Here is a 26,256-nt window from a genome sequence, read left to right as displayed (position 1 = left end):
ACCTAACCACTCAAATACAAACCTTAGTGTCGTTTTGGCCCTCAGATTACCACGCTGTCTGACGATTTGGAGCGAGCTTTTCACGATGCCCTCTTGCTCCCCAGGTAAATGAGACAGTTTAGATGTGTCTACTCAGTTGAGTTACCCTGGACCCCGGCACAGTCCTTTCCAGCCCCCCAATGATGTGATGTATGCTATGGTCCTAATGTCCTCCGTGTGTGTATTTTTATTGACTTGTCCGAGCATGTTCTGCTGCTACGGATTATCTTGGATCTTTTACAGACCTTGAACCCTGATTCTGTTCTCCTACTTTCTTTTAACCCTAGGAGGTCTGCCCACTGCTCCCCACTGTCCTGAAGAAGACCCGCGCTGTAAGGGCAAATTTCCCTACATATTTGGGTCGAAACGTAGACTATCTTCTTTCACATCCACCAACTCCCAGCGCCAGCAGGATTTGTACAGCTATATGGGGTGCTTGGTTATAAATGTTTTCGTAATGATTCATGCCTCTTTTCCTGTGGCCCTGATCACAGGGGACCACTTTTAAGATTGTATAGAGAAGTAATGACCAATGTGTACTTTTCTATTTGTCAAATGAGTATTTTGTCACTGTTTACTTATTTCACTGAATTCCCTCACGGCACTCCCCTTCCTCACCTTTGCTTTATATGTGGGCATAATCAATATAGTTGAAAAAAGTGTAAAATCTTGGTGATACATATACCTATTATAAGGTTGTCTGTGAGTACTGTGTGATTAAAAACATGGTTCTCTGAATTAACTTTGTTTCTCTTTTGACTTTGTGATTAAATAATCCCTAATGTCGACCATTTGTTCTTTGTAGTCTGGGACCCCTTGTCCATAACGCAGAGCTATGCAAGGCAGCAACCTGCTTTGTGTTACTTCACACTTACCAAGCACCGCAGGTCCACCCAAGGTGGCCTTCCGTGGCTTGGTAAATCCAATCTAGGTTTTTCGTCACCCATGCGGTGGAAGGGCAACGCAAAACTTTATTAACTATGACCCACAACGTTTCCCACCCAGACATTTCATTTACTGTAACGTTTGTACACGTCTGGGCAGAGAACAGGCTGACTGGAATTATTGGGGGAATCTCGAGTGCAACTGAAATTCTAGCAGAAATTTACATTTTCTACGGAGCCACTCAGAGCTGCACTTGGTTGAGCACAATAGTCATGCATTCTGGAGTTATCTATGACCATGGTATCAGTAATTCAGAATGCGGGAATGCCGGTGCAGTATTCACAAAACAGTCAGAAGGAGGGCCTAAATCTAGCACCTGGTTCTGTGCAACCCATATAAATCTTCCTTTCATAAAATATGGTGAAATCTATTTTGTTTTTAGTCCTACCCAAAGGACCTTTCAAACGTGATAAAATGTGCTTATTGTACGAGCAGATGTTAAGCTTCTAGGAGTCTATTCTGGAACTGAATGTCATGTACATGTCATGTACATTCTGACAACAGCTACTCTCCCCTCCTGAGGCAGAAGCCGGGAGGTCTCTTACCTTTACTTTTAGCTATCAGCATATTTTATCCATGTAATTTCGTTTTTGCATACTTGATCTTAATACGTGTGTAGAGACTCCCCTGCGCTTCTTGGCGCTTTGTGTTCCTTCTCCCCCCTCCCTTTGCCTCCGGACCGGCTCTCGGCTGAGTACAGACGCCGAGGGCAGGGTCTCCGATTTCGGCGGCCATATTGGGTGTGGGCTGGGCTGGTGACGCGCTCTAGCAGCGCTACAAAAGGGCTCTGTCTGTCGGTGCGAGTGATTTCTGACAACAGCTACTCTCCCCTCCTGAGGTGGAAGCCGGGAGGTCTCTTACCTTTACTTTTAGCTATCAGCATATTTTATCCATGTAATTTCGTTTTTTGCATACTTGATCTTAATAAGTGTGTAGAGACTCCCCTGCGCTTCTTGGCACTATGTGTCCCTTCTCCCCCCTCCCTTTGCCTCCGGACCGGCTCTCGGCTGAGTACAGACGCCGAGGGCAGGGTCTCCGGTTTCGGCGGCCATATTGGGTGTGGGCTGGGCTGGTGACGCGCTCTAGCAGCGCTACAAAAGGGCCCTGTCTGTCGGTGCGAGTGATTTCTGAAAACAGCTACTCTCCCCTCCTGAGGCGGAAGCCGGTAGGTCTCTTACCTTTACTTTTAGCTATCAGCATATTTTATCCATGTAATTTCGTTTTTTGCATACTTGATCTTAATAAGTGTGTAGAGACTCCCCTGCGCTTCTTGGTGCTTTGTGTCCCTTCTCCCCCCTCCCTTTGCCTCCGGACCGGCTCTCGGCTGAGTACAGACGCCGAGGGCAGGGTCTCCGGTTTCGGCGGCCATATTGGGTGTGGGCTGGGCTGGTGACGCGCTCTAGCAGCGCTACAAAAACGGACGGTGATGACTCCGCGCAGCGGACGCGTACAGCGGACGCGCCGGACCTGCGCCGGAGTCATGCCAGAGTCCTGCCCGTCTGCGCTCGTCCGCGCTAGATCGGGCTCAGGGACCAGGCACGCTGATAGGCGTTTAGCTTACTCGGCAAGTAACCTTCTGTTACTGGACTCAGGTAGGCATACTTTAAATTCCACTACTTTGTCCATTCTAAAGGAATTTAACATCTTACGTTTCCCTAGTTGTAGGGACACTCTCCAACTATCTCCTTTGAAGCTTGCCAGTCTAAATACTAGGTCACTTCAGAAACATCACCTGGAAATATTCACTCTTTTACAGGACGAGAACATCGACATATTGACTCTTACGGAAACATGGTTAGGTGAAAACTCCCCCCCCGACATTATAGCTGCTCTCCCAAGTGGATATGATATGATCTGGCACAATCGTCCGGACGAGGTTCGAGGTGGAGGCGTAGCAATTATTTTCAAAAAACAGCTAGCAGTGGTTAAAGTCCTAGCTAAAACAATAAACTCAGTAGACTTACTTGGAGTAAAAATCACCTTGAATAATTCCTGCTATATCGTTCTTACTGTCTATTGTCCACCACAATGTACCTCAGTGTTCAATGAACTTTTCTCCCCTATTATATCGGATATATGTACACGATATAAGAAAATCTTGGTGACAGGTGATTTTAATGTCCACTGGGACAGGACAGTTAAAGATCTGCCAACACGTCAGTTACAGACCTCCATGACCGCATTAGGCCTTGAACAATTAGTGGAAGCCCCAACTCATATAAAGGGCCACACTCTTGATTTAATCTGGACCTCTATTCCAGAGGTGGCCCTCACGAGTATAGCACCATGTATCTGGTCCGACCATCATCTACTTCGGTGTGATGTTCCCCAGGATAGTCCTCTGGTCAAACCCCCGTTAAAAACAAAAAAAGTGCGTCAATGGAAAAAAGTTGACTCGGAAACTCTAACCGATGCCCTTTCCAAATATTCACAACAGTCAACGAGCCTACATGTCAATTTAGATTTAGACCAAAATTACAACACCATAGTGGCGAGTCTTAGACAGTCTATCGACCAGATAGCCCCGGAAAAGATACAGAAAATAAAGGGCGTGGAAAAAGGGGCCCCTTGGTTTACCTCGACTTTGAGGGATCATAAAAGAAAGCTTCGCCATCTTGAGAGATGCTGGAGGAAGTCTAAAGACGATACAGACCGCGAACTTTATAAAACATCTCTGAAGGTATACAAAAAACTTATTGTATCAGCTAAAGGGGACTATTACGAAACCCGCATAAAAAATGCAGTTAACATTCAGAAAGAAACTTTCAAAATTTTAAAAGAACTAAGTAAGAAGGATGAAAGGGTAAACATAGTGATAGACTGTAACACCTTTCAAGGTTACTTCCTGGAGAAAGTGGCAACTATCCTGTCAGACATTAAGAAGGATGCCCCTAATACGTCTACTATTTCACAGGTCCCCCAAATTCCCCCGAACTCTACCATTACCAGATTTCCAAGTATAGATTCTACAACTCTTAGACAGCTCGCCATCTCAACCAAGTCAGGCTCCCCCGCAGACCCCTGCCCCCCTGGATTCTTTCGGTTGGCGCTCCCCGTTTTGAGGGACCAGATCTTAGGCCTTTTAAACAACTCACTAGACACAGGCCTATTACCAGCTAGCTTCAAAGAGGCACGTGTCAAACCCCTGTTAAAAAAACCAGGGGCTGATCCGGCCTGCTTGAAAAACTACAGGCCAATATCCCAGCTGCCTTTCATGTCCAAAATCTTGGAACAGCATGTGTTAAAAGCACTGTCATCTTTCCTGGAGTCAAATCATCTATTCCAGGAATGGCAAGCGGGGTTTCCTGCCCATCATAGCACCGAGTTAGTAATGCTCTCGGTGCTGGATGAGCTTAGATGCATGGCTGACAGTACAAAACCTAGCGCCCTGATACTTTTAGATCTTTCAGCGGCGTTCGATACTGTCAGCCATGCCTTGCTCCTGGACAGGTTGGCCGTGTTCGGGATAAAAGGTCGGGCCCTCCAATGGCTAAAATCCTTTCTGATAGGGAGGACTCAGAGGATCCAACTAGTAGATCGTGTCTCTGAGGCTGGTGCTCTGGAGTGTGGCGTCCCGCAAGGGTCCGCACTCTCACCACTCCTGTTTAATCTCTACCTGCAGCCACTGATAGACTCCCTGGCTAACATGGGCTGTAAAGTTTTTAACTATGCCGATGATACTCAGCTGTTGCTGAGTATCGATAACACAACATCGGCTCAGTCCATGGCCCAGAAGATTCTAAGGTTCACGGTGAGCTGGATGACGACGAATCTGCTAAAAATCAATCCAGATAAAACGGAGGTTCTGGTGGTCTCAACTACCACCTCACCTTGGAATTACCTGTTTTGGCCCCAAGAGCTTGGACCGACCCCAAAGCCATGCTCCAATGTAAAGAGCCTTGGTATTAAGATCGACCAGGAGCTCTCAATGACCAGTCAAGTATCCTCCGTCGTCGGAACTTGTACCAATTTGATTAGGCAGTTGCGAAAGTTGGTTCCCTTACTTTCCCTAAACATGCTCCGAACCATCGTCTCGGCAACAATAGTCTCTGGGATCGACTATGGGAATGCATTATATCTAGGTCTGCCCAAAAAACTGATTGACCGCCTGCAGGTCACTTTGAATGATGCAGCACGGTTCATTTTCAGACTGCCTAGACGGACCCACGCTTCCCCATTACTGCACAGGCTACATTGGCTCCCCATAAAGCAAAGGGTGGAATTTAAGAGCCTGTGCATTGCCCATAAGGCAATCTATGGGCATGCACCTGCCTATATAAAAGAGAGGCTTGAAGTCTATAACCCCAAGCGAGCTTTAAGATCCTCCAACTCCCAATTGCTGTCATGTCCGCGCTTTAAAATGGCAACTAAAGGTGGGAGATCTTTTTCAATCCAAGTCCCACAAATGTGGAATAAACTACCGGAGCCCCTTCGTAAAGAAACCAACCTCCTCCTTTTTAGGAAATCTTTGAAGATACTTTTGTTCAGAGACGCCTTCGGCTCTCTCTGAATCTAGGCTGATATAATCCGGATTCCTTGCTTACTTATCAATCTTTTGTTGCTGTATCTGTCAGAAGCGCCTAGAGACCTGTCGGTGATTTGGCACTATATAAAATCCAGATAACAATAACAATTATGAAACATGGTTTAAACATCTTACTCATTAAAGAAAAATACCAATTTTGCTTCCATTTCCCAATAAGGATTTCAGAAACTGGAAAAGGCGGCAAGGACCTCAATGCATCTCATCAAAGGGTAACAAACCTTGGATCTCCCACTACAAGGTATCGTGAGAGGTGCCTATCCAGCTCGAAATCCTAGATATTTTGGAAAAGCATAGCTTTACAAAGCCTGTTAATGAATACCTGTCATTCTATTTTGCTTCTTCTCTATGAAACCCTTTGTTTATTATTTTGCTTTCTTGCTCTTATTTTTTTCCGTCTGATAATCATATTTGTGAACAGACTGTTGATCTTCTTCAGAGACCTGGCCAAATAGCGAGGGAATAACTAGAGGGTGGTCAAAACTTCATAAGTAACCCGGCAGTTCTCAATTTCGCATATATTTTTTTAACTGTAAAAAATAGTAAAGCCCATGCAGTTTTTGAAATATATATGTTTGGGTCTGCCCTTCCTTGAGGCATATCATGATTGCGAGATCCTGCTAACTGATGTTCCTCCCAAAGAAAAACTGGAGCAGGAGGTGTTTTTTTATTGGTACACATAAGTATGATTAGCACATGGGGTAACCTTTGAGTACTACACATAGCTACATTTGACTCATTCTTTCAATCTTTGGATGTGCAACAAAAATCATACAGACCTCTAGATATAACCCAAGCATGCAGCACCATGAGAGCAGCAGGGTTTTGTCTCTAAAATGCCTGGAATTTAGCTGTAGGATAGCAAGTTTTTCAGACAATATGTCATCCATTTAGAGAGAGAGAACCTGAACATAATGAAAAAATAATTCAAAATTCCCTCTGAAATCATTCACAAGCATGGTGCAATTTCAGGAAAACAAACACATGGCCCCCTTCTTTGTCATCGCTCCTCACTGAGAGGGTCGTGATAGGGCAATGGCATCAAGGATCTCATGTACAACGCTTTTTAACATTGCACATCCTCCAATTCGGTAAATCGGAGGGGTCTGGAACAGCTAAATTTAGATTTAGAAAAGGTTTTCCGACTCCTTAAATGGATTAATAAAATAGTAAGGAATCCTTGTTTGGAAGGGGGTGTCCCTTTCAAATGCTGATTGGTATGTATTAACCCCTTCGCCGTGGGGGTAATTCCCCCATGGCGCGGGGGGAGGAGGGGGCACGGTGCCGCGGTGCTCATGAGGAGCCCAGTTCGTCATGAGGCACAGTGAGCTGTGCTCATGACGAGCTGGGCTCGTCACGACTTTGCCAGCCTATTGATTCTCCCGCACAGGCGGGCAATCAATTTCGCGTGGGCGGACCGCGACCGTTATGACGAGCCCAGCTCGTCATGAGCACAGCTCCACTGTGCCCCATGACGAGCTGGGCTCGTCATAAGCACACAAGAGGTTAATGTTTTGCAACTGAAATCTGGTCACAAACATTAATATTTTACCACCAGTACAAAATTGGTGGTAAGCCATTCTCAAAAGGAAAGTGCTCCCCACCTTTCACTTTGAGAATGTTGGCAGAACTTTTTTTCGGAGTAGGCAGTGGTCCAGGGCTCCCAAAAAAGATCTGTTTAACTTTTTTTAAAAACTTTTTTTAACACATCCAATTGAACTTTCAGGAAAATGGGCGCCACAAAAAAAAAGATTTATATATTGTAATGCTGATCCAGGCAGGCTACTCTGCCTTTGACTCTAGACCAATTCTAGTGGTTTGCAATTTGCGACCTACCTCATGCATAGTAATAAAGTAGGTCGAATTGTGACCCACTAAGATTCAGAAATGTGTGAACCAACATATTAGTACATGGGTTGGTCACACAAAATACTTTTCCATGCACAAACAGTCTGTGCACAATTTGAGGCCACTTTTTGCAAATGGAAAATTCTTACATCAGCATTACATTCTGAAAAGCGTAAAGGCAAGCTCCATAGAATGGTCGCATTCTGGAACTTGTAAAATCTTTCACCTATTTGGGGATTCTTATCTCCAATGATAATAAGTGGCAACAACATCTAAATATTGCTATACTGAGGCATAAGCAGCTAGCTGGCACTATTATCAAGGAGCATAGGAAATCACTGACAAAACCCATTAAACCTCCCTTGATAATATACGAGGCAAAAGCAATTGGGTCTGCCTTGTATGGTGCGGAGCTTTGGGGGAATGAAAATCTCCAAGAGCTCCAAATATCAGAAAATAAATTTCTTAGGCTGTTAACAGGTACCCCACAGAGCAGTCCGCTATTGCCCCTGCGTTATGAGTTAGGAAGGAGAGAAATTTCGGAAAAGGCCAAATTACGTCCGATCCTATTCTGGCGTAGACTATGGACTACGCCAGAGCTCTCTCACTACGCGGATGGGTTCATTGATGTTATTAAATCTGACCATTACCACAAAATCAGATGGTTTAAAACATTGAAAATTGCACTGTTCAACTTAGGACTAAATGCTCTATGGACCGATCCTGCTGGGGCTTTATTCCCTACTAAGATCGCTTTAAAAAACATTTTTTGGGAATATGTTGCGAATAGGAGCATGCTTAGTACTAATAATGGGACCTTGACTACCAGTTTCCTAGAAATCAAGATGTATCCCAACTATGAAAAGTATTGGGATTACATCACGATCCCCATGGACAGAAAATTGTTATTTCAACTGAGGGCAGGCTCGCTCCCTCTTCGTAAACTAACATCTAAATGGAAATCAGGGGGCATAACCACTTGCCCAGTCTGTGGGGTAGGAAATGAAACTTTAGGTCACTTTTTGTTTTGTTGCCCAGTATACTCTGTTCCAAGGCGTGTCTGGTTGGCTCCTATGTGTAGGAACTTAGGCACAAAAAGTAGTATGGTGGCGTTGCGTATCGTAAAATCCACTACTGAAGATTGGATCAATATTGCCATTGCAAAATATTTGGGGTGGGCATGGGTCTTAAGGCAGAGACTGTTGGTAAATTAATCACCCTCTACCAAATTGCCTAGGGACTGCTAGACATATGTCTATTCTCTGTAATTGTTTAATAATAGTCCAGAGATTGCTAAACTACTGTTTACTCTCTGTAATTTTTTAGCTGATCAGAGACTGCTAGATCTTTGTCTATTTTTTGCTAATGATTATTAACGTATCATCGGTTAGAACTTTTAACGTTATGGATTTTAGAGGATTCTCACTTTGTCATTACGATTGTTATTCCTCTGGCTTTTTTGATGGTAATGATCTTTGCACCTGTATATATGATGTGTCAGAGTTTTATTATTGTTCAATTTTTGTAGGTATTACGCTTTTTAAAATGCTTATATTGTGTATGTGCTTTGTCTAAATTGACTCTGTAAATTTAATTGTTTTTTACTATATGTTTGTATGTCAAGCTTTTATGAGTAAAACTCGAATAAAGCACTTTGAACTTGAACTTGAACAATATAAGCAGTAATTACCTGGCATAGATTACTCTTCATCATGCTAACTTAGGTTTGTGCGGAGTAGGAAACAACTATCAGGAATTTAACTTCTAGAATGATGGCAGTAACAGTACAAATGAGAAATTTCAATATGAGCTTGTATTAAAAGACATATAGAGACTTGTTCACAAAAGATGCCAGGAAAAAGTTGGGAATCTCCACCCTTAGGATTACGTTTGCATCTGGAACAAATTTCTAACTTTTTGGGGCTGTTCAAAAAAATCAAAAGTTGTTCCTGAGATTTATGTGACTGTTACATATTTAGACTACTCAAATGAAAAGACATTCACACACAGGACTGTAACACGTACATATTTCCAAAACTTAAATGCAAATTGCATTTGCTCTTTCAAAAGAATATTTTTTTTCCAGAGCAGACATATTCCTCACCCTATAGAAACCCAAATAAAATGTCTACCAACCTAAAGATGTCTTTACTCTTTTACCTTATATATGAGCAAATATACAAGAGTATTTGCATTAGGTGAAAACAAGTAGTACCTTCACAAAAGTGTGTTAGCTGCCACACAATCGAAAAGGGCGATATGCAGAAAGTCTACTTAATCGTATTCCAAGCCGGCCCATCAATATAGCCTTCACTACAATATCCAGAGACTTTTTAGAGCCAGAAAAAAATCACAATTACTTAGTCAGATCTGAGAATATTTAGACAGCCAACTGTGAAATGCAAGTGAGTATGAATGAGAATCATTAGTCTCTGTAATAAAGCATCATCACTGAAAACCCGGTGGCTTAAAAGCAATTGGCCTGGCTCTACACTGACGAGTTGTCATAATTCTCTTCTATAGTTGAACCCCTATTCAGGGGTAGCTACCACTGGTGAAGTAGCTGCAGTGGCACCCAACCCCAGAGCACTGAGGCGCCCATTGAACCCTGATAATCTCTTTATTTAATTGTCCCAGCACCAGTCAAAAGAGCATTTTCCTTGCTTGCATCAGGGCCCAGAGTATCCGGGCTTTGCAACTTACTTATTCTGGGCTAAAAACAGTAAAACCGGGAAATTTATTTTTCCCTGGCCTGTCACACTGCCTCTCTGTTTATATGGCCTGGTACTCCCCCCAAGTCCCCTCTTTTACCTTGGGTACCCACAGCCCTTGTCCGGATGAGGTATCCCTCCCTCCTTCAAGGCAAGAGATACGACCACACCAATTTTTTAGATTAGGGGGTGTAACCCCCTGGCCGTATTTATTACAAAGTTAAAAAAACATTATTTATGAACATTATGCACAATTACGCAGAAAGGCCAGATACATTGTTAGACAGATGATGTCACATGGCTAACCTTAACTCTAATACACATGACACTCATACCTTAAATCTAACAATGCATATATTCACTTTCTGCATGTCCCCTCTAGAGCCTATGGCAAGGTCAATGACTGGCAGCTTCCAGATCCCAGATAAATTACTCTACAGAGTTGGCTTGCGCAGGGGGTACAGTTTATCGGACGGATACTTTCCCCGGGCCCCCCTACGCCCAGTGCCTTAAACTCCATAACGGGGGCTGCAGAAATTCTGCATGCTGGCGCCCTGATGCGCGTGCACGTGCGGGGGTGGCCATAAGCCTACTGTGACTAGCTTACCTACCAGCTGTCACTGCCCCTGGGGTTACATGGTTCTGACCGCTAAGGACCGAAGACTATGCTTACCAATTATTACCTTACCGACTGACCGGAGACACACACAACTAAATATGACATTATTACCTGATATCAAATACCATGTACTGAGATTTTTTAAACGTTACACATTTCAATTACATAACTCCGTATTAACCAATTCTGTACTTGACAAGCTTACAAATTGACATTTTTATTATAAATTCACCCAAACACCATATTTAAATTAACTCTTTCTCCTGAGTTACCTGCAACAAAAGTGAAAGAACAAATGTAAATACATTACTGCCAAACACATTTAAAATGTACCAATCATCAACTTTACATTACTCTTATCCCCTGAGATACCTGCAACAAATGTAAACGAACAAAGCAAATACATTACTTACAAACACATTTAAGATGTACTGAATCATCAAATTTACATTACTTCTTTCTCCTGAGATACCTGCCATAAAATTAAAAGAACAAAACAAATATATTACCGACAAACATCATTAAATGTAACAATCATCAAGTTTACATTAATGCTATCTCCTGAGATACCTGTAATGCAAGAAATTTTAAGAAAACAATCAAAATACATTCCTGACTAACACATTTAAACTGCCTGCATTAGGGGATGGTGGGTGGGGAAAATAAATTACGGACTGCTGGTGGCCCAGGTGCTGTGCCCGTGGCGAGCATAGGAACAAGAGACTGTTCTGCTCCCCACACCACCTTTTAAGGAGGTGCAAGGGCCAGGCCGGTCTAAACCGGTCAGACCCCCACGCTGGATGCCTGTATGAACTGGAAGCACTAAAGTGCTTCCGGTTTACACCCCGCAGAACGCTGCCCATTGGATGCTTATGGGGGAGGTGGGAGTGCCCCCACCTCCTCCCTTCCCCCGGGGACAGATCCGAGCATCATAAAGGTGATGCACGCTACTTAGCGCTCGGCTTTGCCCAAATGGCTTGGTACTCCCCTCAAGTCCCCTCTTTTACCTTTGGTCATGCCCTTCCTAATGCCCTTCCCGCCCCTGGAGTCAACTACGACCCTTCGTCTCAAGCGAGCCGGGTCTTTACCCACTAGGTGCATGTCCATGAAACTATACTCTCATTCCCAAATTACGCACCATGGCCTCGGGAAACAAACATGAAAATAGCACATCCGTCAGTGTATTGCCCTACTGACAGGCTAAAAACTTACACTACTGTACATGATACTATGTAGCAGTGTACTGATGCAAACTTCTCCCTGAGTCACAGGGTAAAGAAGCTTGCCATTCAATAGAAACAGAACCAATGGGCTACATCATGCCCAGCCGCACATAGTGCTTACAGCACAAATGATTAGTGCTTCTAGCCTTTGGATAAGGGGTGCAGTTTGTAAGTCAGGCCTATTGCCTATCTCATGAGAATGCAACCCTCTTGTTCCGCCCACTCCCTCAGCCCAGGCTGCATAGGTAGGATACTGTGTGCCACCACATATGCGTCTAGTGCGTAAAAAGTGTACAAAACTTGGGTGCTTAGGTATTGTATGTTACAACCTAGGCATCTAATGCCAGAATGCGCCCAAGCATAGGTACTATGACACAAACACGGACATCCACTGCATAAGTATTACATTAATAGTATAAGTGTACGAGCACAAAGGGGGTGACTCACACCAGGCATATAAAGCTTGATTGCACAAGCACAAATGGTGCACAGGTACCGTGTGACACGACACGGACATCCCCATGCTTCAGCATTCAGGCACAAGAATGCTGAGATATTGTGTGCTACAATACATAACTCATCATAAGTGTATGAGCACCAAGGGTGCATAGGTGCTGTGTGACAATCTACAGGCATAACTTGCGTACGTGTACCAGCACACAGGTGCAGAGCTATAGGGTGACATAACCAGCTTCTAATGCATATGTATACCTGCGATGGGTGACTAGATGCTACTTGACAACAGACTCCTAATACATATTCATATTTGTAACAGCACCGCGTGCCTATGGCACTCTCGAAGGTGTGACAACGAGGCCTGGTATGTAGTGACATCATAAGTACTGATACCGTATGTAAGTGACCACACAGAGTCTGACATCAAAGACTTGTAGTATATTGACGTGACATCACCCTGATTTGAAATGTCTTGATGTTATGCCCATGGTAATCAGTCATGCCTCAACCTGAAAACGTCAATGATTTGACCATTCTGTGGCAACATAATAGACCCTCCATGGAAGCGCAGCATTTGGCTCCTCGCGCTTCAGATTGACCAGACTCATTCGTACCCCACGAGTACGTTTTAACCACAAAATGTGGCATGAAATTAGAGCGAGCTAACCAGGCTGTCTTCACGCTTTAACAAGCAGGGATATGTTCGCATTCGCTAGGCTTTGTTTGTGGGACTACAAGAATAACGGGTAATGTACTGTATATATACCTTGCTGGCTGACCTGAAACAGAGCTTTTTAACTTTACATTGACATCAGACTTTTAATTCTGACCGCTTAGCATAGCCTCAGTTCCATTACCTAAGGACCATGCATGAGAGCGTCTAGCATAGCGCCATTTGCATTAAGTGACGGAACATTGAAAATAATATTACTGATAAAGAGCGCCTAGCATAGCACCAGTTGCATTTACCCGAAGAACATTAATATTAGACTTTCAATTCTGACCGCTTAGCATAGCGCCATTTGCATTAGGTGAGACACAATGAAAATCATATTACCAATTAAGAGCGCCTAGCATCGCACCAGTTGCATATACTTGAGGAACCTTGAAATCAGACTTTCGATTCTGCCCGCTTAGCATAGCCTACATAGAGAACATTGCATGTGACTGTCAATGCGAGCGCCTAGCATAGCGCCATCTGCAACAAATGAGGAACATTGAAAATCATATTACCAATTAAGAGCGCCTAGCATAGCTCCAGTTCCATTTACATGGGGAACATTTGAAATCCGACTTTCAATTCTGACTGCTTAGCATAGCCTACATAGGGAACATTGCATGTGACTTTCAATAAGAGCATCTGGCACCCACTCTGCTCTTTTTCAGGGTTTTGCCAGTAGATGCCAAATACCACCTATGGTAAAACCAATCCCTGTCACCAGATAGAAGCGCGGCCACATGCATCATTGTTGCCGTTTGCGATTTCTTAATTGCGAAAATTAAGGAATCGCAATTAAGAAATCGCAAACGGCTATGCATTAAGAAATCGCAATTTGTTTTGCGATTTCTTAAAATTCCTTAATTGCGATTCATAATTTGCGAATCGCAATTAAGGAATCCCTTCCCTAGGCCCATAGGAATTAATGGGAAGTCATTCTCAATTTGCGATTAGCAATTTGCGAATCGCAAATTGAGAATGCAATTTCAAGGGTGCAGGGGGGGGGGTCCAAAGGACCCACCCCTGAAATATAACTTTGAGTGCATTTTTCACACACACATGCCCCAAGGGCATGTGTGTGTGTAAAATGAAACTTTCAAAAATGCACTTTTGTGCATTTTTTAAAGTTTTCGCAAATTACCATGAAGGTCAACTTCATGGTAATTTACCTCTCCCTATTTGCGAATTCGTAAATTTAAAATGTTCATGCATTGCATTTAAGAAATCTAAAATTGCGATTTCTTAAATGCAATCGCAATTTTAGAAATCGTAACATGATTGCGATTCCTAAAATTGCAAAAAACATGATGCACCCCAATTTTGTCAATTGCATTCGCAAACGGCCGAAAATTGCGATTCGCACAGTTTGCGAATGCAATTCACAATGATGCATGTGCCCGCAAATGCCCTATCAGTACTGCTCAGTGGTGCCCCTGAATCTAGAGGCCTTTTGTCTCTGCCCATGATGTTGCTTTACATTGAAAACACAGATAGTGAGGCACTGTGATGTATAAAGTACCTTTTTCGCACAGTGTTATCTGTGTTAAATTCAGTTGCTTTCCGTAGAATTTTTAAGTATACTTGCATTAAGACTTGTGAACATAAGACTCCCTCTGTTTACAGTTGACCCCTTCTGGAAGTTGTTTGGCATGGTTGATGATCCGAGGAAGTCTGTCACTGGTTGGAACTCTAATGCAGCAATGTTACCCTCCACTAAAAAAACATTGATATCCATCTTTGGGAGTTTTGCCACCTTTTAAACAATACCTGCAATTGCAGAGCTCTTGTACACCAGAGGGCATATTGGCGCTGAATCACAGATGTTTATTGCTACCCAACTCAATGGTATACAGTTTAGCAACTTCTGAAGGATAAAGGTTAAATGCTACACACCGAGATCTGAACCTGGGACCATGAGATCAAACACAAACCCCTATAGGGGACACATTAGTCAAACAGGAGTTTGCCCAAAGTTCCACTTTGGACATTGGACATAGGGGACACATAAGTGAAAGAGGAGTTTACCCAACAGTTCCACTTTGGACATTGCTTAATTGTTGAGCCACTCTAGGCTTTGAGATATCTGCTGTTATCACTCACATTAGACTTCAAGGAGTGCCTACACAAGAGCACCTTGTGTATGCTGTGCTTATGTATACTTTGGGTCTGCTTCTGCCCTGAGGTGCCGAGAAATGAGAGGAGCTCAACGTCAGTTTGGTTTCCCCCCAAATGATCACTCTTGAGCAGGACCTACACTTGACAGCTTTCCTCCACGTGTCCCCTGGGGTTTTGAAAGCTTGGACATCATATGTCCGTTCAGAGATAGCGTGGTTCCTGTAGTGCCCTATCCTTTGCGGAAAATGTGCTAATGACACGATTGTTTTGGGAAATAAGTGCGGGTTTAGCTTCAGAACCGGAAGTGCGAATGTTGTGGGTGAAGTGGGCAAAACATAAATTTTTATATCTATCGTCTGCCACTGTGTACAAGGCACTTGCCAAACAGTTCGGTACATAGGTTCAGGATTTCAAAGAGTCTTAAGCTAACTAACATAACACACAAGCAGAATGACAAACTGAAAGATGGAAAGAAACTGCTCATGCGCTGAGAGGTATGCCCCGTGAGTCAATGACAGGTACTGCCCTCTGTGACTTATCACAGATGGTATTCTGAAAGAGAAGCGGGCAACGAACTGACTAAAATTAATCCAAAGTCGAGTCCGGTCAGTCAATACTTTTCACGGAGAGTTGGTACCTGCTGAATACAAAGCGCTTCCACTGACTCTGCAGAGCTCACACTCACACGCAAATCCTCTGTGTGGGAGTGTGGCGTGCCCACAGAAGAGCGGCACTGTTAAAGCTGGGGCCATCCGCCATCTCATGGCTATTATGGAAGGGGGTCGATTTTGGATCAGGGATTGCATCCCCCTGGGCCAGGCCTTTTCGGAATGGGGAAGGGGGCCATGTGGCCCCACCTATCCATGCCGATTTTGGCCCCAGGTACATCATCCCCCGGGCCCGTCTGTTTATTTTTAGCTTTTATTTTATTTAGAGGAGGGGGACCCCCTCCAGGGCTGATTTTGGCCCCAGGGACCCCATCCCTGGGACCAAGCATCTATTCTTGGTCCACTGGTCCCACCCAGGGCACCCAGTTACTTTCGTTGGAGTCCATGGGGGGGACCTGAAGGCTGCCACGTTTCCTGTTGGCTTCCTGCAGGGGCCAGTATTGCTTTCACAGAGAAGGAGCTGCAAAGCATGCAGCTCCTAGCTCCTCAGGGCAAAATCCAAGAAAGGAGGGGGGACTTGCAGCCCCCCATCTTTCTTGGATTTTGCCCTGAGGAGATGAGGGTCCCCGGGGCTGTGGGGGTCCATGTGGCCCCCACAGTAATTGAAATTAAAGCCCCGGGGAGGTGGCAGCTTTGGGCTTCAGGGGGGTCCACCAGACCCTGCATTGTTTCAGGTATAGCCCTGGAGACGTGGCGGTCTTAGAGGACCCCCATTTAAAAAGTAAATAGGTTCTGAGGAATTGGTGGTTCCCTGGGCAGTGGGGGAGGCTGTATGGGCCTCTCCCACATTCATTTATAAACAAAAAATATATATATATCCATTCGCCAAAGTCAAACTCAAATCTCCTGCCACTTTCTTACGGTGTTCGTCGTTCAGGTGGGTGAACCCGATCCTACTCCCATCCAAACGTCCGCGCCACTCACAGGTGAAACATACAACAAACCCCAACTGCTTTTGCAACTGATTTATTTGACAATACGCCAAAACCCAAGGCATTTTGGAGACTGCTGTCTCCATGCTCACAGGTCATGGGCGGACACATAGACATGTGATTTATAAAATGTTCACTTGTGACTAAACATTGAAATATGACTTATGTTTTCTAATGCCTTCGATGTTTTTGTTAGCATGAGCACCATTTTACCAGGATTACATTCATACATGTACCCTTACTTTTACTGCATATTGCATAGTATTACTTTACATATTATCTGCCCGCTCAAGCTTCTAAATTACGCTTGGGTTAAAATTCAAAATATGCATAAACCACGAACAGTGGAACCGGAATCATGTTTGATTATGGACAGAATGCTTCATAGGAGGTTTTGCTTAAGTATGCAATTCTCATATTGGAACATACTTTTAACTGCCTCCAGATTCATCCTTATATGCTGGACTCAGGGTCCATGATCTGAAGGCCGACACAATGGTGACATATAGGCAGCAAATACATTCATGCTGCAAATTATAATGAATGATGTGTAATATTGTTTTAAAATGAAATACGATAAAAGGCATTAAACGTTGGTGTTGTTCAATCTCCGTTTGCTTAGTTGTATACCTTGCTACCTTACTTTGTGTGTTGTCCCAGTGGGTTTAATCATGGTTAGTATGTTTCTCAGTCCCAGCTAAGGTTTTATTAGTATGTGCCTCGATCCCATAATCACATGTCCCATTATTAATAATCATAGCTGAATACCTTACGTATTAAGTCCAGTGCATGAGAAAATCACTCTTTCCTCTGCTAGGGCATAACAACGCATTTGTGTTGAAGATATGGTATAGGTCCCTTGCCCTTCATTGTGGTACAGAAGTCTTGCAACATCTAATTTTTATATACAAAAAAGACATACAATTAAAATCAAACAGTGAGTGTCAGTAAACTATAGAAATAAAATCATTACAATATTAGGAGAAAAGGAGGAATGCAAAGGTATATCTCATAGTACATCTTAAGATCCCTAAGTCCTTGAAAGTTGCCTATTCTTATCAGCCCAAGTGCACTGCCAATTCTTCATCATGGTTCATCCCCACTGGATGTAAGGTTTGGAAATTAATAATGTGTCTAGATTCAAGCCTCTTAAATGCATACTTCCTGTTTCCCCTAGAATATTAATTGGTATTCTGTCAATGACATAGAATTTCAATAGACAGCATTACTGGAATGCTCTATTGAGAAATATCTGGCCACTGGGTGTTTCTTCTAGACATTGGTGATGGCCCTCATGTGTTCCCATATTCTGATGTTAGCCCTGTGTATAATGCTACCAATACAAAAACGTATTACACAGGCATTTCAATTTACACAACATTTGAGTTACATGTTAGATGTTGTTAGATTTCAAATCTTCAACAGTGGGGATGTATTGCTATGATTTTGACATGTTACATGTATTTGTAGGCTTTACAGTAAGTGCACCTATAAAAGCCTTGGCTAGTGCTGGTAAGTGGTTTAATGCCAATAATGTTCTGATACAGCATGCTTTTTAGGGACTTACTCTTCCTAAATGTTAGTTTGGGAAGGTTTTCTAAGTGTTTTACTAGTACCTCATCTGTCTGTAGTGCTTAACAGGGTTTTGAAAGATCTGTCTGACTTTATGTGATGCTGTATTGTATGTGGTAATCAACGTTATGACTGACGGTTTATTCTTGGCGCTGGGTTTGTTTATTTAGAGCTCACTTCTTTTGATGGATTTGAACTTCCCTAGGGCTTTTTCTATACTATGTTTGGAGAAGCCTCTTTCTGTGAATCATAGTGTCATATTGACTGTTTCCTTCTGAAACTCCTTCTCTATACTGGCTCTCAGCAAATCCCCATAGGGAATTATCTTAATTAGATTTTGGGGATGGCTGCTGGCAGCACGTAATAAACTATTGCCGGCATCTTTTCTTACAATGCAAGATGGACTCTAGTTTGTTGTTCTTGACCACTAGTTCCAAGTCCAAAAACTAAATTGTTTAGCTGTCGATCTGGCTGGTAAATGTGGAGGTTAAGTTAATTTCATTTAGTGCATTCACAAAATCCTTTGCAGAGGCCAATGTTCTCTTCCATATGCAGAAGATATAATCTATACACCACGCCCAGAGGACCCAAAATGATTGGTGCTGCTGACCACCTGTTCCTCCCACCAGCCCAGGTAAAGACCCACGTAGCTGGGGGCAAAACAGATGCCCATCACCATTCCTTGGGTTTGGCAATATACATTCTGATCAAGAGGGTTGTGAGGATCTTTGTGAAGTTTTGGGGGGAGGAAATATATAGTTGGTAGTTTGGGAACATCATATTTTAAGTACTGATATTCCTCCCACTCCAATGAGCCGTGCTCCCACCAGTCTGTTAATTGGTCATAGTAAATTTGATTGGCCTTTGAAGCCTCGTCTTTGCTGGATACAGTATAACTCAGACCATCCATGAGTTGTCTGTAGCCTTCCTTCATATGAATTTCTATGGGAATAACCACTATGCTTCCCCCCTTATCCATTTGTTTGATCACAATATTCTGTTTCAGCTCTTTGATGGCATTGTAGTAGCATGGTTGTAAATTCCCTGTGCATTTGTCTGATTTGTATCTTAATCTCTTTAAATCTTATATGTAATCATAAATATTACCACACTCCTTCTTTCACAAAAGATTTGGGGCACACTCATTAAGTTTTTCCACAGCAAAATACTATTTTTCAGGATCATTTTCATTAATGCAGGATAAAAGCGAGTGATCTACGCGTTTCGGTGCCACTAGCACCTTGGTCATAAATATATATATGTATATATATATCTTTAAAAGATTGTTCCACTTGTTAAATAGATATAGAGAATGATATTACATCAACTAATTAATATGTCCTATAAAAATATGTTTACTATTTTTTTCCATGTTCAAGTTTAATAAACATTTTTACTTTATACTTTACCACAGAGAGAGATCAGCTATATTTTGTATTAATTGTTAAACGTTATATATATATATATATATATATATATATATATATATATATATATATATATATATATATATATATATATATATATATATATATATATATATATATATATATATATATATATAACAAATACAAATATAGTTATATCTATACAATTAATTACATTTAATTATATTTTATTAAAAACTATTGTTATATTACATTTTTGGCTGTAGTAACTTTAGAAGTGCAATTAATAAATAGGAATGGGCTTACCCTTTTTTAGGTGGGTGGACATTACTCCCTAACCATCTCTTTACTCTTTTCTTAGCCCCCTCCCGCTTAGTAGTAAGTATTCACCTTTTTCCAGTCACTTCCCTCTGTTCCTCCCACATTTACTACAAAAACATATGTTTACCTGATGTTGATGATGACTCTGCCATCAGGCGGCTATCTCTGCACAGCAAAGAATAGGGGAGGCAGAGACAAATCCATCACGCATAGCTGTGTGAGTAGCATTTTATATTATGCTAGTAGTAGCATTAGTACTACCAAACATATCAAACAAATGGAGTTTGTGAATATGTTTTCTATGGCAGTGCACTACAGCAGTGGTAGTTGGCCATGGTTGGTTTTTGACTTTCTCCAGGCTGGACTCAAGTACCTTTAGGCCTGGTTAGACATTTTTAGAGCAGTAGTAAGTTTAGAATTGTACTTTGTGAACTGCAACTGTCCTACTCTTTTGTGATTGTGGGTGTCTGTTTTATATTAGCATGTCCCTCCCAAACCCCTCCCATTTAGAAATAATTATTCCCTCTAATTCCGCCACCACTACAGTACCTCCCAAATTTACTTCTAAATTGTGTACCTAAATGTGCAAAGATCTCTGCTACAGAGAGTAGATCTCTTCACAGAAAGGTTAGAAGACGTTTCTAGCCATAGGTTTGTGAATAGCATTTTGAAGTACTGCTGTATTACTGAATGACATACTGCAAAAATAAATTGTGAATTGGGCCTGTAGATTTTTGAGATTTTAAGATACATTTTATCTTACACAGTGAAACACTTGTTGGCTCAGCTTAATTAAAACAAAGACTCCATGATATCACATTAAAAAATCACACTGTGAACAGTAATATTGGATGACTGGACTGTATACACAAAAGTAAAGCCAATGTTATGATTAATAATAAGAGTTTTTGAACTTATGTTGGATGTGGACCCCTGTATTGAACATCTGAAGTATATTTCTTAAGAACATTGGTTTGTAATAGAAGGCTGTAACTTTTGTCTGATTTAAAGATATGGTCTTTTTGAATGCAAGGGAGATGTATTACATAGGGGTGGTGTGGATGCAACTGATAGAGTTCACACTACGGAAATCTGCAAAGTTCTCCAACAGGCCAAAAATATGCAGCCCACACTGCAATTTAGCACTGACACCAGGCATTGCGCAAGATCGCACAGCAATTTGAATAGATTTTGCTGCCGCTCGATTAGAAAATCTACTTCAATGGCAGAAAATCTACTCAAGAGGCAGACATCTGACCATGACCGCTCCTGACAGACCCTTGTTAGGAAATCGTGCTAGGGGATGCCACATTTCGCTCACACTAACCAGCTGGCACTTTCTTGAGGGTTCTGGGAGCAAAATTCCATCACACAGCGATTGGCGGAATATGGTTGGATCTCCGCATTAAAGAGTACTGTGAAGTACCAAACTTCCACCAATTTCATCGATGGAATGAAACATTGCGCCCACTACTAATACTACTATTTATATGTCTACATGTGTATATTTAACATAAAAACTGTGTATATTTCTGTAGAATATAGTTTCTTTTGTCTTCATTATTATTTACTCACAATAAGATTTATAATTCGGTATGAAGGTTTGCTCCCTGATTGTGTTGAACTATACCCATAATGGAGGCCAGAGAGGCTAATGACACTTGAGAGCTGTCGCAAAAGATCAGAGCCACAAAGCTGACTCAATCTGTTTTTTTTCCGAGATCATAGAATTGCCAATGGGCACTGCAGCCTATATACATGTCTATTGCACATATAGAGAAAGTATAGAATTGTGAATATATAAAACTAAGTAATCCTTGAAGAAATGCTAAATACATTTCAAGAGGCAATTAAGGAAAGGAAAAGACAAGATTTTGTGGGATTAACGGGACTATAGGATTAGCAGAGTTCACACCTGAGTGAGAATGTTTGATGCAATCTGCAGAAACCTCAATCTCTTAGTAAAATTACATCTGACAGTGGAATCTCAGGGTAAGAAGCATCTAGCAAAAACTTACATGGCGTCAGTTGAGATGACTGATTCTTAATTGACCAATTTTTTTATGGAGAACTGAAATGGATCAGGTCAGTAAAGGTACAACAGAACAGAAACCAGAGTCCTGTGTCAGGGCAAACTCCAAGAGAGGAAAAAGGGCAGGAACAAAAAGAAGGGGAAGGTGAATCAGGCAAATCATGAGTAATAAAAAGGTTGTAGAAAATGTTAGGGAAGAAATAAAAAATAATGTTTTGAACCTTTCAGATAGAACCATTACATAGGGTGACGTTAATTTCCTGTCCAAAGCCTTTTCCTTTGTACCTTCCCATCAATTTTACAAATTTGAATTGGAGGCAGATTTGTTGAAATCTTGAAGTTAAGAAAATTCTATGCAAATCGGCCTCAAAGGACTGCAGGTCATAATTTCTCCTAATATAAATAACACCACTATATTAGACCTCCAAGATTTACAGTTACTAATGAGTCAACAAGTTACGGAGATACAATATATGTAGGACATAATATTGAAGAGCAAGTGATTGAATCTAGTGGGTTGACCAACAAATCTCACTTTATATCTTTAGAAAGACAATGTAATTGTTTTTTTTTATTTGGTGTTAGCTGATTTTAAGAAAATTTCAAAAATATGTATACGGATAGTTTGAATGTGAAATAAAGGCATGCTTTTGATTAATTACATACATTATTTCTTACACAGTGAAACACTTGTTGGATCAGCTAAATTGAAACAAAGACTCCATGATATCACATTAAAATATCACACTGTGAACAGTAATATTGGATAACTGGACTGTCTACCCAAGAGTAAAGCCAATGTTATGATTAATTATACGAGTTTTTGAACTTATGTTGGATGTGGACCCCTGTATTGAACATCAGAAGTATATTTCTTAAGAGCCTTGGTTTGTAATAGAAGGCTGTAACTTTTGTCTGATTTAATGATATGGGGGCATATTACCAACGTTAAGCGATATTTATCGCTAACGATGCTTAGCAACGAATTTTTTAACGCTAAGCATCGTCAGAAATTATCGCAGATAAACCTTGCTATTATCAAGGTTTATCGCAAATGCAATAAAAAACGGCCGCAATGCATGAATATCGCTGAAAAGTCCGCGATATTCATGCATTACCGAGCTAATGCTCTTAGCCATGTTATCCACCTCCCATTGGATAACATGGCTAAGAACTGCTCAGGGCAGGTGTTAGTTTTTGGAGATATTCGCGCTTAGCGCGAATATCTCCAAAAGTTGGTAATAGGAGATAGCGATGTTAGCGACTGTTTACAGTCGCTAACATCTTGGCACGCCCAATTTGCATGTCATTAGTGATAAATATCACTGACATGCAAAGTGGGGCCCAAGATGGTCGCTATCTCCTACTAGCTGTCGCTAACTGGTGTTAGCGACAGCTAGGTAATAGGGAGATAATTTTATCTCAGCTTTCTTGGCTTTTAAAGCCAAAAAAGCGGAGATAAACCCCCTTGATAATATGCCCCATGGTCTTTTTGAATGCAAGGGAGATGTATTACATAGGGGTGGTGTGGTTGCAACTGATAGAGTTTCACACAACGGAAATCTGCAGAGTTCTCCAACAGGCCAAAAATATGCAGCCCACACTGCAATTTAGCACTGACACCATGCATTGCGCAAGATCGCACAGCAATTTGAATAGATTTTGCTGCCGCTCGGTTAGAAAATCTACTTCAATGGCAGAAAATCTACTCAAGAGGCAGACATCTGACCATGACCGCTCCTGACAGACCCTTGTTAGGAAATCGTGCTAGGGGATGCCACATTTCGCTCACACTAACCAGCTGGCACTCTCTTGAGGTTTCTGGGAGGAAAATTCCATCACACAGCGATTGGCGGAATATGGTTGGATCTCCGCATTAAAGAGTACTGTGGAGTACCAAACTTCCACCAATTTCATCGATGGAATGAAACTTTCCGCCCACTACTAATACTACAATTTATGTGTCTACATGTGTATATTTAACATAAAAACTGTGTATATTTCTGTAGAATATAGTTTATTTTGTCTTCATTATTATTTACTCACAATAAGATTTATAATTTGGTATGAAGGTTTGCTCCCTGATTGTGTTGAACTATACCCATAATGGAGGTCAGACAGGCTAATGACACTTGAGAGATGTAGCAAGAGATCAGAGCCACAAAGCTGACTCAACGTGTTTTTTTTTTTTCGAGATCATAGAATTGTCAATGGGCACTGCAGACTATATACATGTCTATTGCACATATAGAGAAAGTATAGAATTGTGAATATATAGAACTATGTAATCCTGGAATAAAAGCTAAGTACATTTCAAGAGGCAATTAAGGAAAGGAAAAGACAAGATTTTGTGGGTTTAACGAACTATAGGATTAGCAGAGTTCACACCTGAGTGAGAATGTTTGATGCAATTTGCAGAAACCTCAATCTCTTAGTAAAATTACATCTGACAGTGGAATCTCAGGGTAAGAAGCATCTAGCAAAAACGTACATGGCATCAGTTGAGATGACTGATTCTCGATTGACCAATTTTTTTATGAAGAACTGAAATGGATCAGGTCAGTAAAGGTACAACAGAACAGAAACCAGAGTCCTGTGTCAGGGCAAACTCCAAGAGAGGAAAAAGGGCAGGAAGAAAAAGAAGGGGAATGAGAATCAGGCAAATCAGGAGTAATAAAAAGGTTGTAGAAAATGTTAGGGAAGAAATAAAAAATAATGTTTTGAACCTTTCAGATAGAACCCTTACATAGGGTGATGTTAATTTCCTGTCCAAAGCCTTTTCCTTTGTACCTTCCCATCAATTTTATTTGAATTGGAGGCAGATTTGTTGAAATCTTGAAGTTAAGAAAATTCTATGCAAATCGGCCTCAAAGGACTGCAGGTCATAATTTCTCCTAATATAAATAACACCACTATTAAAGACCTCCAAGATTTACAGTTACTAATGAGTCGACAAGTTCCGGAGATACAATATATGTAGGACATACTTAGGAACACAATATTGAAGAGCAAGTGATTGAATCTAGTGGGTTGACCAACAAATCTCACTTTATATCTTTAGAAAGACAATGTAATTGGTTTTTTTATTTGGTGTTAGCTGATATTAAGAAAATTTCAAAAATATGTATACGGATAGTTTGAATATGAAATAAAGGCAAGCTTTTGACTCATTGTGCAATGACTTGTCTATAATAGTAAGAAAGGCAGACTAAGGAGGGAATGTTATTGTGTTCAACTTTGAAATTTAAGAAAGGGAAGCACTATGACAACTAAGTGTGTCTCTATGAAGAGAGTCAAACAGCAGACAATATTAGATCAAGAAGAAATGTATCAGAGTTCCCGTTGATGGCATGACATGGGCATTTTGGATTATCAGGAATACAGTTATTTGGACAGCAAAAACTCCCTAGCACCTATAATATATTTCCAGCCAGGGCCCATGGAGGGAGTTGCGGTGGGGCGAAAGCGGGGGGGGAAGGGGCAGGGTGCGCTACGAAATTTGTTTTATTAATTAAATTGTTTACGTATCTCTAATTATCCATACTCCGGTTTTTAGCATCCCCCACCTTGCCCCTCCCCGCCCCGCCTTTTGTCCCACCGCAACTCCCTCAACGGGCCGCGGCTGTATATTTCCTACCCAAAGTTCACAACGGAGGGAAATATCCACCAGGTAGACCAATAATTGCTGAGACTGGGTCCAGCTCTGAGAGGGGCTTGGAATATGTAGATCTGCATCTACGGTCAGTAATTTCGCATCTTATATAAAAGATTCTAAAGATTTTCTTAGGAAAATATTATACATCCTTTGGGGAGATACATTTTGGCTTGTGACCATGGATGTCAAAAGCTTGTTCATATATCAAGCTAGTCTTGCATTCTTTAAATACTTTTTTTATTGAAATCGGCTAGTCATATTCATTATGTGAAATTATTTCTGGAATTAAAGGATTTCATACTTAACAATAATACATTTTTTTTTCAGAAGAAGATGTATCATCAAACATGTGGGACAGCCATGGGTGCCAGGGTTGGTATAAGAGGGAGCATACCTGGAATGATGTGATATATCAGGAATGGAGTACTGTGATAACATAAGTCCAATTTAGTGAAGATTCATTCATAGTTT

Source organism: Lissotriton helveticus, chromosome 8 (genome assembly GCF_964261635.1).
Source record: "Lissotriton helveticus chromosome 8, aLisHel1.1, whole genome shotgun sequence".
Lineage (NCBI taxonomy): Eukaryota > Metazoa > Chordata > Amphibia > Caudata > Salamandridae > Lissotriton > Lissotriton helveticus.
This window is presented reverse-complemented; position numbering follows the sequence as displayed.